Source organism: Nicotiana tabacum, chromosome 12, assembly GCF_000715075.1.
Source record: "Nicotiana tabacum cultivar K326 chromosome 12, ASM71507v2, whole genome shotgun sequence".
Classification (NCBI taxonomy): Eukaryota; Viridiplantae; Streptophyta; class Magnoliopsida; order Solanales; family Solanaceae; genus Nicotiana; species Nicotiana tabacum.
The window spans coordinates 4180934-4195387 of record NC_134091.1 but is presented as its reverse complement, the minus strand read 5'-3'; positions in this window follow the sequence as shown (position 1 = coordinate 4195387).

Sequence of the window (14454 nt, the reverse complement as noted above, 5' to 3'; positions counted from 1 at the left end):
CACTTTTTCAAATATAAAATAGAAAGTACAATAACAAAAAACTCGACATTACTGTACAAAACTAGAAAGTAAAAGACGACATAAAATGAAGAACAGACTCAGAACATAAAAAATAAAACAAATCTCCTTAAGCAACTCCTGAATGAGTGAACCTGACTGGATGGTCACGAGGTGTCTGTCATGCTCAAACTCTGGTAAGTAGACCCACATCTGTATGAGAAAATTAAGATCAAATAAAGTTAAAGACCTAGAACAATATGTGAGATAGAACCCTTCCTGTTGGACACATGCAAGACATGATTGTGACTATTTTTTTTAAATTAACCTATGTGGCTAAAAGTGGCTAAAAATGCAAGATTTGGCTAAGACCCCGCGAAGACAAGAACCTAAGACTCACTAGGAAGACCAGAACCTATGTGGGCTGCCTACGTATCCCGCCCCGAAAGACGAGAATCAGGTATGCGTAGTTCGGGCAGATTGGATACAGGCGAGAATTAAAAGAAACAACTAATTTAGAGAACATATTTTTTGTCTTTTGTTTTGAAAAATGATGAAAGATGTAAACTCTTTTTGTATTTTTTCTTTTCCTCTTTTTTTTTTGAAAAAAATAATAATGGAAAAGTGCAAAATCTTTTTGGATTTTTTTCATTTTTATTTTTTGGCCTTTTCTTGAAAAAGCGTAAAAGAAAATTATAACTGGGCCCTACTTGCTTTATTACACTTCGCCCTCTTTTTCTCAATTATCCTCAAACCTCATTGGTTCGCCAAATGACCCTTTTACCCTTGAAAATTGTAAAATGTAGTACATAGGATGCATCAGGATGGTCTTTTATTTTTGGGGTACACTTGTCCAAAACGACCCAACCCATGTGTTGAGTCCCCAAAGTCAAATGCACATGATGCAAATAAGCGTTTCTACTAGGGATCCGGCATGGGGCTGAGTTATTCTAGGTTCAAAACCTGGGTATGTTGTTCTAGACTTGTGTACCTGAGCAGACAACTCGAGCCGGGGGGGGGGGGGAGGGGCTACGTACCGAGAACCAAAAGGCCATCCGGCTTTGTAACTTGTCTGAGCCTCTTTCTAATTTAAGGTATGACACTAACAGAAAAGAAGTCAAGCCAGCGTGCACTTCCCTGAAGATGAGAAGAAAAAGGTTTCGTAGCAGTTTATATACAGTTCAAATAATATTAAAGCAATAAAAGCGGCATTTAGCACATTAGGCCCAAGCATGTAAAAAAATATCAGATAATAAACAAAGCCAATTATAATAATTATTCTAAGCTCGAATTCTGAACCTTGAACTAGAAGTTCTGGGTTCTTGTCCCCAGCAGAGTCGCTCGAGCTATCACACCTCATTTTTCGTACCCCCGAAAGGGTATAGGGGGAGTTTTTCTAATTAAAGTGACAATAATCGAAATGAGATTATTTATTTATTCAGAGTCTCCACTTGGGATAATTTATGGTGTCCCAATTCACCGGTTTAAATCCCGAATATATGAAGTTTGACTCTGTTTTACAGTCCGCGAAACACAGAAATCCGGGTAAGGAATTCTGTTAACCCGAGAGAAGGTGTTAGGCATTCTCGGGTTCCGTAATTTTAGCAAGTTCTCTCAACTATTATTATTGGCTTATTTATCTGATTAAGCACATGTTTTGTACCTATTGCATTTTTAACCTTTGACCACTTTTAACATATTTATGGAATTATTCTGGAACAAGTTACGGTTGTCATACACTTGTTTGTTTGGTAAACATTGTGAATTGTGTCACGGGAACCGTATTCACGATCTACAACATGTTTATTTTATTAATATTCGAAATTATGGTCGAGTCACATGAAATGTGCACCCGAATTTTGGGAATTACACATCACAACTATGTCACGGGAACCGTACTCGTAGTCATAATGATTTATTATAATGCGCCTAAAGCAAGCTATGATGTTTGTGAAGCTAACATGGGTTATGGAAGATATTGTTGGGAAGTAAATAGGCTAGCCAACATGATCTATTACTTGGCCAAATTCCTTATGGTTCAAGACCCACCTTAAGGCCCATTCCAAAAAATTTTATCTTTTTGCAAGATTTTAATCGAGTAAGAGTGCATACTACATGTTCAACAAAGCAAAACAACCAACAAATATTAAACACGATAGGACCACAGTCAAATGTTATTCAATTAAGATGAAATAGAAAGACCAAAAGAAATAAGAATAAATTTTAACAACTTGGAATTGAAGCCATTTGAAGACTTTACTCACGCAAACCTCTTCCTTCCAACAAGTCAAAATCCCATTTCGTGATGACGATCGAAGCAAAGCTAAGAGGCAATTAATAATAAACTATAACGGAAATTCATATTAACCGATTTATCACTTTATATGATACTCCCAAAATTTCTAATTACTTAGATTAACATGAACCTAGAAGAACTAACAAACAACAGGATAGCATCATGTTTTAAAATCACCAATATTCTAGCCATCATTATTACAATAAAGTAAAGAGAAAGGAAAAGGGTTGAACCTCAGATGAACAAACTTATTTCTGTTAAATTTCTGTTCAAATGTACAAAGAAGGGGTGGCGAACAAAACCTGATCAGAAAATTCGAAATAATAGCAAAATCAACTCTAAAACCAGATGGAAACTGCAAATTAAACCACCCAGAACCCAGAAAACCTTGAACTTAAACTCGGATCTCCTAAATACAACTCCGTTTTGTTTCAATTTCCTTTTCGAAATAGTATTGAACAAAAGAAGCTAAAATATGTCTGGAACTTTCTATCAGAATAACTAAAAGTTAGAAGGAAAGCCGATTTTCTGGTCCTAAAGACAGTGACCATGGAAAGCTTCTTTTCTTTCCTTTTTAGGGGGGTGCGGCTGGGTTCTAGGGTTTTTTGAGTGAAGAAGATGATATCCGATGGGGGGGGGGGGGTCTGTCCTTTTGGTCTTTGCCGCTGAAGCTTAGGTCTCTAAGTTCTGTGTTTTTTCTCAAGAAGAAGAAGCAACTTCTTTTTTGTCTAGCTCCCCTTTCAATCTCCAAAACGGCTCCCCCCCAGTCTCTAGCGTTAGCTCTTTTTTTTTAAATATAGTTTTAGGGTTATATTGAGATTATGTGGTATGAGCCTAGTAATTATGAGCTTGAGAATTATAGACTAGGTCCGAAAATATGGCTTAAAATGGGTTGTTTGAGCCCAAATTTTATTTTTTCTCTGTGAACAAGACTAAAAATACGACCTCATTTACCAATTCATCCTACTTAATTAAAATAACAATTAAGATAAGACAAATCGTTAAAACAAACCTATTTTTTTATATTTTCAAATATCATATTAAAATAAAATAAGGTACTATTTTTTTGTATTTTTTAGTTTGACGAAAGGTATATAAATTAAAAGCAACTAAAAGGAAGAAATATTTTTTGTAATTTTTATTTTTTTGATAAAATAAAGTAAAAGAGTCAAAACTAATTGAAATATCGATATTAGGCCTAAACTAAATATTTTACGCTAAAAATAGGTGAAATCTGGGTGAGGATCAAAAATCACATGTCTACACTTGACAGCAGTTCTCCGTTCTCTTTTTGGAGAAGTATGTGCCACAGTCTCGCAGAGAGGAGCTACTCAAGCAATTCGAGTGGTTGCGTCAAGGAGAGATGACTGTGACACAGTTTGAGATAAGGTTCTCAGAGTTAGCTCGTCATTCTATTTGGTTGGTTCCGACAAATAGAGAGAGGATTAGGAGGTTTGTTGATGGCCTTACATATCAGCTTCGTATTCTCATGACCAGCGAGAGGGTGTCTGGTGCTACTTTTGAGGAGGTTGTAGACATTGCTCGTGAGATTGCGTTAGTTCGCCGCCAGGAGCGAGATGAGAGGGAGGCCAAGAGGCCTCGAGGATCTGGTAGTTATGGTGGTGCTCTTTCGAGAGGTCAATTTCAGCACGACAGTGGCCATCCATTAAGGCGTGCTCAACCAGCTCGCCCAGGTTACCGTGGGGCATTATCGGGTCATCATTCTCACAGTTCTCATCAAGGTCAGTAATCACTTAGTGCCCTCCAAGCTTAGAGTTCGTCCCGTGCTCCATCCGTTCAGGTCTCTTCTATGCCAGGTGCATTTGCAAGTCATTCCGGTGCCAGGGGTTCCCTTCAGTCCCCGTCTCCATCACCCGAGAGTAACTATGAGTGTGGAGAGATGGGTCATATGTGGAGGCAGTGTCCTCGTCGTCTTGTAGGTTCATCTCAGCAGGGGCGTCATCCATCGGCTTTAGCACCAGTTACTTCACCACCACCCACCTAGCTAGGGGTGGAGGTCAGTCAGCTAGGGGTTTCCCTAGAGGGGGAGGTCGATCAGGTGGCGGTTAGGCCCATTTTTTTGCACTTCCAACTAGAACCGATGCTATTACTTCCAATGCTGTTATTACAGGTATTGTCTCAGTCTGCCACAGATATGCTTCTGTATTAGTTGATCCTGGTTCCACTTATTCTTATGTGTCATCATACTTTGCTTATTATTTGGATACGCCATGTGAGTCTCTTGTTTCACTTGTTATCTACTCCGGTGGGTGATACTATTGTTGTAGACCGTGTGTACCGATCGTGTGTGGTGACTATTGGGGGCATGGAGACCCGAGTGGATCTTTTGTTATTATGTATGGTGGATTTCGATGTTATATTGGGCATGGATTGACTATCTCTGTGTCATGCTATTTTGGACTATCTTGCTAAGACAGTGACATTGGCTATGCCGGGTGTGCCACGGATTGAGTGGCGAGGTTCAACTAATTATGCTCCGATTAGGGTAATTTCATTCATGAAGTCCCAACATATGGTTGGGAAGGGTTGTCTTTCGTATTTAGCCTTTATGAGGGATGTCGGTGCAAAGACTCCCAGTATTGATTCTGTTCCAGTTGTGAGGGATTTTTCCGATGTGTATCCTGCAGACCTGCCGGGCATACCACCGGATAGGGATATTGATTTTGGTATTGATCTGGTGCCGGGACTCAGCCCATTTTTATTCTACCGTATCGTATGGCACCAGCGGAGTTGAAGGAGTTAAAAGAGCAGCTTCAGGAACTCCTTGATAAGGGGTTCATTCGACCTAGTATGTCGCCTTGGGGTGCGCCAGTTCTATTTGTGAAGAAGAAGAAGGATGGCACTATGAGAATGTGTATTGATTATGGGCAGTTGAACAAAGTAACAATTAAGAACAACTATCCTTTGCCTCGCATTGATGATTTATTCGACCAACGTTAGGGAGCGAGAGTGTTCTCCAAGATTGATCTTCGTTCAGGTTATCACTAGTTGAAGATCAGGGGCTCAGATATTCTTAAGATGACTTTCATAACCCGCTATGGTCATTATGAGTTCTTGGTGATGTCTTTTAGGCTGACCAATGCCCCAACAACATTCATGCATTTGATGAACAACGCATTCCAGACTTATCTAGATTCGTTTGTCATAGTCTTCATTGATGATATTCTGGTGTATTTGCTTAGTCAGGAGGAGCACGCAGAGCATTTGAGGGTTGTGTTGCAGATATTGAGGGAGGAGAAGCTTTATGAAAAGTTCTCCAAGTGTGAGTTTTGGCTCAGTTCAGTGGCTTTCTTGAGGCACGTATTGTTCAGCGAGGGTATTTAGGTTGATCCAAAGAAGATAGAGGCGGTTTAGAGTTGGCCCAGACCATCCTCAACCATATAGATTCGTAGCTTTGTCGGTTTGGCTGGTTATTACCATCGGTTTTTTCAGGGATTCTAATCTATCGCATCGCCCTTGACCAAGTTGACTCAAAAGGGTGCTCTATTCAGGTGGTCGGATGAGTGTGAGGAGAGCTTTCAGAAGCTCAAAATTGCCTTGACCATAGCTCCAATGTTAGTTTTGCCATCAGCTTCAAGTTCATATACCATGTATTGTGATGCTTCGAGAATTGGTATTGGGTGTATGTTGATGCCGGAGGGTAGAGTTATTGCTTATGCTTCTCGCTAGTTGAAGCCCCATGAGAAGAACTACCATGTTCATGATTTGGAGTTGGCTGCCATTGTTCATGCGCTGAAGATTTGGAGGCATTATTTGTATGGTGTGTCTTGTGAGGTGTTTACTGATCATCGTAGCCTCCAGCACTCGTTCAAGCAGAAGGATCTCAATTTGAGGTAGCAGATATGGTTGGAGTTGCTAAAGGATTATGATATTACTATTTTGTACCATCCGGGGAAGGCCAACGTGGTGGCCGATGCCTTTATAGGAAGGCGCTGAGTATGGGGAGCTTGGCATATATTCCAGTTAGGGAGAGACCTCTTGGAGTTGATGTTCAGGCCTTGGCCAATCGATTCGTGAGGTTGGATATTTTGGAGCCCAATCGGGTGTTGGCTTGTGTGATTTCTCAGTCTTCCTTATATGATTGCATCAGAGAGCGCCAGTATGATGATTCTCATTTGCTTGTCCTTACAGACATAGTTTAGCATGATGATGCCAGAGATGTGACCATTGGTGATGATGGGGTGTTGAGGATGTAGGGTCGGATATGTGTTCCCAATGTAGATGGGCTTCGTGAGTTTATTCTGGAGGAGGTACATAGCTCGCGATATTCCATTCATCCGGGTGCTGCGAAGATGTATCAGGATCTGAGGCAGCATTATTGGTGGAGGAGAATGAATAAAGACATTGTGGGATTTTTAGCTCGGTTTCTCAATTATCAGTAGGTGAAATATGAGCATCAGAGATCAGGTGGCTTGCTTCAGCAGATAGATATTCCAGAGTGGAAGTGGGAGCGGATCACCATGGACTTTGTAGTTGGGTTCCCACGGACTTTGAAGAAGTTTGATGCTATTTAGGTGATTGTGGATCGGTTGACCAAGTCCGCACACATCATTCCTGTGTGTACTACCTATTCTTTAGAGCGATTGGTAGGGATCTATATCCGAAAGATTGTTCATTTGCATGGTGTCCTAGTTTCCATCATTTCAGATAGGGGAACTCAGTTTCCTTCACAGTTTTGGAGGTCTGTGTAGCGAGAGTTGGGTACTCAGGTGGAGTTGAGCACAACTTTTCACCCTCAGACGGACGGGCAGTCCCAGCGCATTATTCAGATATTGGAGGACATGTTGCGTGCTTGTGTAATTGATTTTGGAGGGTCATGGGATCAGTTTCTACCGCTCGCAGAGTTTGCTTATAACAACAACTACCAGTCGAGTATCTAGTTGGCTCCATATGAGGCTTTGTATGGGAGGCTAGATCTCCAGTTGGTTGGTTTGAGCCGGGTGAGGCTAGGCTATTGGGGACGGACTTGGTGCAGGATGCTTTAGAAAAGGTGAAGGTGATTCAGGAGAGGCTTCATACAGAACAGTCGAGACAAAAGAGTTATACTGACCGAAAGGTTTAGGATGTGTCCTACATGGTTGGTGAGAAGGTTCTATTGAAGGTTTCATCCATGAAGGGTGTTATGAGATTTGGAAAGAAGGGTAAATTGAGTTCTTGGTTCATTGGGCCTTTTGAGGTGCTTTGGAGGATTGGGGAGGTGGCTTATGAGCTTGCTTTGCCACCAACTTGTCGAGTGTACATCCGATATTTCATGTTTCAATACTCTGGAAGTATATTGAGGACCCGTCTCTTGTTCTGGATTTCAGCACGGTGCAGTTAGATGGTGATGTGACTTATGATGTGGAGCCAACAACTATTTTGGAGCGTCAGGTGCAAAAGTTGAGGTTAAAGGATATAGCTTCAATGAAAGTGCAGTGGAGAGGTTGGCCCGTGGAGGAGGCTACCTGTGAGACCGAGTGGGAGATGTGGAGCATATATCCTCACCTGTTTGAGGCTTCAGGTATATTTCTTGACTCGCTCGAGGGCGAACGTTTGTTTAAGAGGGGGAGAATGTAACGACTCGGCCGGTCATTTCATGAGTTACTACTTCGTTTCCCCCATTCCTGCTTCTTATTTCCTTGTTCAGCTGTATTTTGTGTTACCGAGTTGGTTGGCTCGGGTTCAGAGAGGTTTTGGTAAGCTTTGAGACACTTAGTCTCTTTTGAGTAAGCGTAAGTTGGAAAAGTAAACTAGATGTTGACTTATGTGTTAAAGGGCTCGGATGTGAATTTCGATGCTTCAGATAGCTTCAGGAGGTGATTTGGGACTTAAGAGCGTGATCAGAATGTATTTTGGAGGTCCGGAGTAGATTTAGGCTTGAATTGACAAAATTGGAATTTTGGCGTTTTCCAGTTGATAAGTGAGATTTTGATATAGGGAGCGGAATGGAATTCCGAGAGTTGAAGCAGGTCCGTTGTGTCATTTGGGATGTGTGTGCAAAATTTCAGGTCATTCGGATGTGGTTTGATGGACTTTTCGATCAAAGGCGAAATTTAGAAGATTTTGGAATTCTTAGGCTTGAATCCGATGTAAATTTTGTGTTTTGATGTTGTTTTGAGCGTTCCGAAGGTTGGAACAAGTTTGAATGATATTATGGGATATGTTGGCATATTTGGTTGAGGTCTCGAGGGCCTCAGATGAGTTTCGAGTGGTTAAATGGACCATTTCATGTTGTGAAAAATTGCAGAAAACTGTTTTGTGTGTTGCAGACCAGTTGTTCTTCGCGTTCGCGAGTGGACCTCGTGTTCGCGAAGGGTTAGGATGGTAGGATTTGAAGTTGCCCTTCGCGTTCGCGAAGGGTTGAGCTCGTTGGCCATCACGTTCGCGAGGGTGATGCCGCGTCCATGAAGGGTTAGGTTGCTAAGGCATCGCGTTCGCAAGGGGCTCGTCGCGTTCGCGTAAGAGGAAATTCTGGTCAACCTAAGTTTGTGCTTCACGAACGCGAGGGGTTGACCACATTCGCAAAGAAGGATTTAACTGTCTGGGCAGAATGTTTCAAAAGCTCATTTCCACGATTTTGAGTATAAGTTCCCCCATTTTTGGGCGATTTTGAAGCTTTTTGAAGAGGATTGAAGAGGGAATCAAGGGGGAACACTTGGAGGTAAGATTTATGGACTTAATACTCAATCCTAATGTGTTTTCTAGCTAATTAATCATGGAAATTGTTGAATTTAAGCCTAAATATTGAAGAACTAGGACTTGTAATTGGAGACCTAAAATTAGGGATGAGGGATCATTTGTTGTTGGATTTTGGTGATTTTGACATAAATGAACTCGGAGAGTGATAAGGAGTCTATTGATGTAATTTTTATCGGGATCCGAGACGTCGTCCAAGGGGGCGGGTTTGGCCAATTTCGAGATTTGTGTTGTAATTTGATTTCTTTCGAGTGGGCTTTGTTCCCTTAACATATTTTGATGGTTTTGCACTGATTTTGGTTAGATTTGGAGCATCCGGAGGTCGATTCGAGAGGAAAGGGCATCGCAGGCTAGAGTTTGGACCAGATAGAGGTGAGTAATGATTATAAATGTTGTCCTGAGGATATGAAACCCTAGATTTCACATCTTGTGCTATATTGAGGTGACGCACACGCTAGATGACGAGCATGGGGTCGTGCACCATTGGTGATTAGTCCATCCCGAATGACTGTTTTTACTGCGTATTTGATTGAAAACTGTTTGCTATCATCACGTTTTGGGCCGAATGCCATATGTGTGCCTCGTGCTAACTGTTTTGAACCCTTAGGGGATTTTTAAGGCTATTTCTTTACTGTTTTGATTTTATATCTGTACTCAGTCATGCTATATTCTACTGTTTACATAACTCAGCTATATTTACTCTTTTTTAACACTTTAAATGATCTTTTGGGCTGAGCATTATATTTTACTATGCCCGAGTGGCTTTTAGAGATTTTTGACTGAGTAGGGATGATGGCCTATGTTGTGAGGATTATTGTGGGATCGGGCTGCATGCCGCAACAGTGTTGTACTGATTATGATATGAGGTTGAGGGCCTGAGTTGTACGCCACAAGGTGGCTTGATATGAGGCCGAGAGCCTATTAATTATGCCATGAGATGACTTGATATTGCGCTTGGGCCGTAAGGGTCCCCTCCCGAAGTCTGTACACCCCCAGTGAGTGCAGGGACCCATTGTGATATGAGATATAGCCTAAGAGGTTGGTCTTGTTTCATGTTATTGCCCGAGGGGTCGATTCTTTTTGACATTGTGCCCGAGGGGCAGATTTTTATGTTTTTATCTTTTCTAGCTGCTTTTCATTTACTTGTTTAATAGTTAAAAGGTGTTTTTAAAGAAGCTTATACTGAACTAAGGAGCTTTTATAAGATTTCACTGTTTTATTGCCTTTTATTTGTTTTACACTACCTTTTTATAGCATGTTGTTGTGTTTTACATGATTTCTTATCGCCCAGTCTTCATTTATTGTTATTACTCACTGAGTTGGAGTACTCACTTTACTTCCTGCACCCTGTGTGCAGATTCAGGAGCTTTAAGCCCTGCCAGTGAGGGTTGTCTTCTCCCAGCAGGCCATTCGGAGTCCACTAGGCAGCTGCTCGGCGTTTGCAGCCCAGTGTTTCTCCACCCCTATCTTACTTTCTATTTCTAGTTCTATAATAGACTGTATAAACTCTTTCAGACTTATAGACTTATATTAGATGCTCATGACTGGTGACACCCCGATGTCGGGTTGTGTTGGTTTTTCCGCAAATTGTACTAGTTCACTTTTATTTTGGGATTATTTGCATGTTAATGACTTAATTATGTTATTTCAATTGTTTAAAAATAAATTGGGTGTTGTGTCGATTGGCCTTGTCTTTACGAGAGGTGCCATCATGACCGGATCTGGGTTTAGGGTCATGACACTTGATTTGTCAGTTCTCGTTTTAATCAATTTTCCTTTGCACGTTTAAATTTTATGAATTTACATCCAAAACAATATGTATATTTCTAATTCACTTATAAGATAATTATTCATATTTTTTTTGTTGAGAATACGGCCAAAATCGGGCATACCCGATTTTACTATTTGATCGAAATAAGGGAGTTGCATCGGGGGTATCCTCGTAATGAATCAGACCCGAGCTCGAAGACGAGGCATCGAGTCTAAAGATCGAAGTGTCCATTGAGACCGAAGCCTGCAGCAATCGAGATTAAGTATGACCAACTTTGAGTGAAGTGCAATAACGGAAAGGCGAGATATCCATAACCGGTTGGAGATCACGGCAAAAATTTTGGAACAGATCAAATCAAGGGTGGTTATTTGTACCAATCATGAGATTTACTTCCATAATTAGAATTATACTATAACTAGGATTCCTATAGTATATAAAGGGGGTCCCCATCACTTTTAAACGCCTTATACTCACGAATATCAAGGCATTGTAATATTTCTTTCTTCTCCTCATCAACTTACAGCTCTTTAATTATTCTTACTTCATTACTTTCGAGGGTTTATCAACTCAGGGGCATTGTTCAAGCACTGGTTTATTTTACATTCTTGTCAATTCCCATAATTTATCTCTAAGTTAATCAATTGGTATTAAGTGAAATCGCGTATCCTTAAAACTATATTACAAGTTTAATTGTTACTCGATTTTTAGGGTAAACAATTTGGTGTCCACCGTGGGGCTAAGGATAATAGTGATTGCTTAATATTAACCTTCATAACACACACTGCTTTTACCCTTGTTCTAGTAAGTGTTTTTGATTTCAGGAATCAAAATGTCAAAATCTCAAGCAGTACCCACTCACACTGACACCGGCCTTAGTCTTCATGGCGAAAACGAACACGTAGCCGCCCCAGGAAACAGAATGCCTCCAATCAATCCCGACGCACAACAGGCTGTGGATCTGGTTGATGTCAATTTTCATGTCGCCATTCGTGGAGATTTAGGCACCGACCCTGAAAATAGCATCCGCAGAGACGCCCGGGCAGCCGATCAGAACTTACAAAATGGTGAAGAAGGCAAAATTAGCCTTCGAATGATATTTGACATGCTACAAACTCAACAGGCCACAATAGCGCAACTCCAAAATCAGAACCGAGTCCCAAGTAGAATCAAACTCGATACATCACAGGAGGTTGCTCATAGGGTCGAACCCGTACAGAAAAAATTGAATGATAATGGATCGGAAACTGATCCAGCCATCATGAAAATGATTTAGGAGCTCATTAAATGGATAGAATCAGGTGAAAAGAAAATCGAGGCTAATGACAAAAAGGTAGAAATGTACAACTCACGAGTTGACCAAATACCGGGGGCAATCCCGATCCTAAAGGGTTTGGATTCGAAAAAGTTTGTGCAGAAGCCTTTTTCTCAAAGTGCAGCTCCAAAGCCCATTCCTAAGAAATTTCGTATGCCAGACATCCCCAAGTACAATGGGACCACCGATCCTAATGAACACATCACTTCGTACGCATGCAAAATAAAGATAAATGACTTAGAAGATGATGAGATTGAATCCGTTTTGGTAAAATTATTGGGAGAAACATTATCAAAAGGGGCAATGATATGGTGCCACAATTTGCCACCCAATTCCATCATTTCTTTCGCCATGCTGACTGATTCATTCGTAAAGGCACACGCTAGAGCAATAAAGGTAGCGACCAGGAAGTCAGACCTCTTCAAAGTGAGACAAAAGGACAATGAAATGCTAAGGGAATTCGTATCTTGATTTCAGATGTACGTATGGGCCTACCCCCAATTACCGATGATTGGACTGTCTAAGCCTTTACTCAGGTTTGAACGAGCGAAGTTTGATAGCATCATGTCAACTAAAGTAGAATTTGATTAATATCCAACGGTCACCTGGGCCGATGTGCACAATTGAGACCAATCAAAGATTAAAGTCGAGGATGAGCAGTTGGGAGCTCCATCCGGTTCATTTACCCAAACAGATCCGAAGGCAGGATTCAAAGAGATATCGATAGAAAGCCCCGGTCAAACAGAGATCGATACCAACCATATAGTGTAGATCGAAGAAACAATGGACCGGGACGTAATCCCATTCGAAATAATTGAAAGAATGATCGAGGTCAAAATTCTCGAGGGTTCATGAGTAAGAATGGCTTTGATAAACATGTCGAGCCTATGGAAGAACAACGGTTATCAGAATACAACATCAGCATCGATGCTTCAGGTATTGTGTCAGCCATTGGACGAATCAAGGATACTAGGTGGCCCAAACCTTGCAAAACCGATCCAGCTCAAAGGAATCTGAATCAAATATGCAAGTACCATGGAACCCATGGTCACATAACCGAGGACTGTAGAAAATTAAGGGAGGAGGTAGCTCGTTTATTCAACGAAGGTCATCTTCGAGAGTTCTTGAGTGACCGAGCAAAAAATCACTTCAGAGACAAGGATGCAAAGAGGAAAAATGAACAGGAGGAACCGCAACACATGATTCGTATGATCATCGGTGGGGCCGATATCCCTCAGGGCCCGACATTTAAATGCATCAAAGTCACAATCACAAGGGATAAGCATACCCAGGACTACTTACCAAAAGATACCTTGTCCTTCAATGATGAAGATGCAGAAGGGATCGAACAGCCTTACAACGACGCATTGGTATATCTATCCTTTTGAATAAAATTCAAGTTAAATGTGTGTTGATTGATCCAGGTAGCTCGGCAAATATTATTCGATCGAGGGTCATGGAGAAACTCGATCTTCAAGATAAGATCATGCCTACAGCTCGAGTGCTCAACGGGTTCAACATGGCGAGTGAAACCACCAAAGGGGAAATCATGTTTCTAGTAAACATGGCCGGAACTATCCAAAAAATAAAGTTCCACATGATGGAAGGATATATGAGGCATAATGCACTGCTCGGAAGACCTTGGATCCATAATATGAGGGCAGTACCTTCAACGCTTCATCAAGTCTTGAAATTTCCAACACCGAAAGGAGTCAGAATGGTGTACGGCAAGCAACAAGCAGCCAAAGAGATGTTTGCAATCGATGAGGTGATACCAGTATCGACTCTAACATCACCAAAAGGACCAGAATCAAAGGAAAAATAGAAGGTCAAATAGCAACCACAGTCGCCAATTTTGACCAGATCAGAACAACAGGAAATTATGAGGACGATGATTGTATGATACCTCGAACCTTTGTAATCCCCGATGATTCCGATGCCACGAAGTCAACGGTCGAAAAGCTGGAACAAGTCATACTATTCGAGCACCTACCCGACTGAAAGGTATTCCTAGGCATGGATTTAACTCCTGAGCTTAGGGAAAAACTCATTAAATTCCTTATGAAAAATATGGATTGTGTTGCTTGGTCCCACCTTGACATGACAAGGATCCCATCGGAGATCACCACTCATCGATTGAGTTTGGACCCGAAGTTCAGACTGATAAAGCAAAAGAGAAGGCCGCAGTCCAAGGTAAATCATGCATTTATCAAGGACGAGGTAACCAAACTTCTCAAAATAGGATCTATCCGGGAAGTGAAATATCCCGAATGGTTAGCAAACGTAGTTGTGTTCCCCAAGAAGGGGAATAAAATTTGAATGTGTGTAGATTATAAAGACTTAAACAAAGCATGCCTTAAGGACTCTTTTCCACTGCCAATG